The sequence below is a fragment of the Nuphar pumila genome, chromosome 4 (genome assembly GCF_984573655.1).
Source record: "Nuphar pumila chromosome 4, dmNupPumi1.hap1.1, whole genome shotgun sequence".
Classification (NCBI taxonomy): domain Eukaryota; kingdom Viridiplantae; phylum Streptophyta; class Magnoliopsida; order Nymphaeales; family Nymphaeaceae; genus Nuphar; species Nuphar pumila.
The window spans coordinates 117,373,075-117,376,689 of NC_143252.1; positions in this window are offsets into that span (position 1 = coordinate 117,373,075).

Consider the following 3,615-nt stretch of genomic DNA (forward strand, 5'->3'; position numbering starts at 1 on the left):
AAAAACAACCCTTTTTACGGATTGGAAAGATCATCTCTGGTTAGGGAGAAATCACTTCCGCAAGTTGGTCCTGATTCTGCTAAAATCCTGACGGTGCAAAATAACAGGTTTTGAATCTCGATTTTTAAAGTGAGTTAAACAAACTCAGAATGATCTGATTTTTGGTGGAGAGTATGAAGACATATGCATAAAGTTGCAGTAAAAAATTTAGATTAAAATGAGCTCTGGTTACATACAAATCGATAGATCTAAAATGCACCATAATTCAAAGTATAATATAGAAAGCAACTGAACATGATGAAAGCAAACTGCACATGCGTGGATGTTCAAACATGAGATCTAATGCCTTAAAATATGAATGGATAAAAACTTTGAATCAGACTCCACAACTCATCAAGTTGAATGATGCTACCCAAGCTGGGAGGAGCCCTCAGACCCCCCTTTTCTGTAAGGGTAAAAACTTTGAATCAGGCTCCACAACTCTTCAAGTTGAATGATGCTACAGTTAGTGTGCAGGTCAGTCGATGTTTGATGGAGAAATGTTGGATTGTTTGTTGGATGTGCACAAAAGTAGAGAGAGAAGGGAGAGAGAGTGAGATGAGGTTTTACCCCTCTCTTGTAAGGGTAAAAACTCTGAATCAGGATCTACAACTCATTTAGTTGAATGATGATACCCACGCTGGGAGGAGCCCCCAAACCCTCCTCCTGTAAGGGTAAAAACTCTGAATCAGGCTCCACAAGAGTCTATGTACAAGTCAGTCGGTGCTTGATGGAGCAATATATGATCTTCTAATGGATGTGCACAGAAGCAGAAATAGAAGGGAGAGAGAGAGTGAGAGGGTTGATGTTCATGGCCTCCTCCAGGGGAGATTTCTTTCTCGGATAATCCTGCAGTGCAAAGACTGGGTCTTAAATAATCATCTTTGGGGCACTTAAGTCTTTACAACCACTCCTTTTCAAGAACCGTCATTTTTTTTTGCACCAATGGAGGAGAGGGTACTTAAGTCTTTGCAATCTTATCAAACTCCAACGTTAATTAATGCTGACAAACATGGGGATACGAGACGCACATGCTTACATACGTGGTGCTCTTTGGGACCCCCGATCATGAGATGTAGCTAACTGCCCTGTTCGGGGGGGAACATATAACCTGCTTTGCTCATGAATACCTAATCCACCTTCATCACTAGATGTAAATGGTTCGGGTTAAGGTTGGATATCTGCAAAATCTGGGTCTGTTTATTTGGATTTAATAAGCAAAATCAGGTCCGAACATTAAGCAGATTCGAACGTAATTGTAGGATCCTCACAGCTGAGCCCAAATATGAACCTACCTCGGACTTAAACTCTAACAAGATATAACCCAATTATATGTATATGTCCAATCTAATATGCACCCAGTAATCAGATCTGGGTTTGACATCGGCTCTAAGTATCCAACTTGGCATCCAATTATCTTACATCCGACCGATCCAACTGAAGTCTGTCTCGTTCACTTTCCTACATCACACACCTTGTCAGCACTAATAAGCATTAATGAAGGCATTAAGAAAATTATCTTTTAACTAAAAAACCACTCAGCCTAGGGATGACAGTGGACTGGGGCAGGGGGCGGACACAAGGTCTCCACCCCCGCTCCGTCTCAAAATCATGCCCTCCATCCCCGCACCGGTTTTGATTTTAACATCCATCCCCACCTCCATTCTCGTTTCATGTTCTTCATCCTCGGTCCAAACGGGGTGAGGCGCAGGGCCTCATTTCCCCTCTACTGCCATCCCTAAAGAAGGATTGGGGACAGGGGTGAAGGGGAGGAAGAGTAAGTCCATCCCTGCCTCCATCCTTGCACGGGTTTTGATTTTAACCTTCATCCCCGCCTCTATCCTCGTTTCATGTCCAATCGGGGTGAGGCGAGGCGGGGTGGTCCCCGTTTCAACCCACCGACAACCTAGAGAGAGAGAGAGAGAGAGAGAGAGAGAGAAAGAGATTAATAGCAAGGCTAGGGAATGAGACCAGGCACTCATGGCTTGGCTTGTGTTCCGCTAGTAAATAGCTTGTTTAAACTCGTAAAATAAGTTAGGCAAGTCAAACATGAACAACCGGTGTTAGATTCATCGGAACTCATATAAGATTGTTAACTAGTAATAAATATATTTTACATATATACTGTATCATAAAGTATAAATGGTTGAAGTGTTTGGCTTGCAAGCAATAAGTTTTAGAGTAAAAATTTTATAGCTTACGACATTGAAACAATGTATTATTTTATAAACAAACCAATTTGAGCTTGGTTCAGTAGGTTTAAATCCAATTTCTATAATTTTTAACTAAAAAATGTTTTTTTTTAAGGAGCCAGCTTGAACTTGGGTTGTTTAACTCAGGCATTAAGGGCATTTCATCATTTTAAGCAATGGAGCATGAGTGATTTTAAGGCCAACCATGTTTTTATAACAATTACAAAAGCGATGAGTTGGTGGCTTTCTGTAATTTACTTTATTTGTTGCAGCTACAACAGGATGAATGGATGGTCTAAGAGTGAATGGGGGCAGGGCAGCGCTAGCTGCTTTTTGACACAAGTAGGATTCCATCCTATGTCAATCCTAGTTGTCCAGCTGAAGCATCTTGATAGCTACAATTGAATGTAGAATGAAACCCATCCTATGTCAAAGAACTGGATCTGTATTCGGCTTAAGGGTGCATTGATAGTGTAAGATCTATTCTTGAATCACCCACCTGGGTTGCCCCAGTGGTAGCCAGCTCAGGGAGAAAGTGCTGACCCCTTCGTCCCAAGTTTGACTTACACCGGATGTGCGAGTGCCTTTCATTGGTGATCTTCGTAAGAGCTTGGATGCCGATGACCCACGCAGAGATTATCCGCTTCGGCGGAGAACTTTGTATCTATTTTTGAAAATGAAAAATTGGCTTTTTGATTGTTTAAGAAAAGAGATGATGAGCTGAGAAGTGGAAATTGGGCCAACTCCACTTGATCTTGTTTTCAATATATGGCCACTCATTAATTTCCTTGATCTTGTTTTCAATATATGGCCACTCATTAATTTGACTGAATAACCCACCTGGAAGAAAGTAGTTGAGTTTGATCTCATAATGAGCCCAAGTTAAATGAGACGAGTTCATTTCTTGCTCTCTTTCACTTGTCATGGCCATGGTCTATATTATATAGTCAACAAAGGAGGATTGGAATTAACTCTACTATTAGTTTAGAGATAATGCCCCATTAATATATATAAAAAAAACTCCTTATAGGTTATACATGCATCACTAAATAACTTTAAAATTAATATCGAAAGTACATAAAAATCAGTTAATGGACCTACCATTTAAGTGGCTCTTGGGTTCCTGAGACCCTATGGCCACATGGATCTGGTACCTGGATCCAACACGTTTTAGGAGTTGTCACAAAAAAATTGTTTATTTTCCAGGCCCTGTCTGATACTTTGTGAAGCATTACCTCCACGTAGGCAGACCCTTGATGCTTGCATAACAATTATCATAACCTATGACATATGATGCTGTTGATCGTAGCCATCCAGCTGATGAATCAGGACAGCTAGGATTGGACCACATTTTAGTTGAGAACGTGGAATAATTCCTGACTGC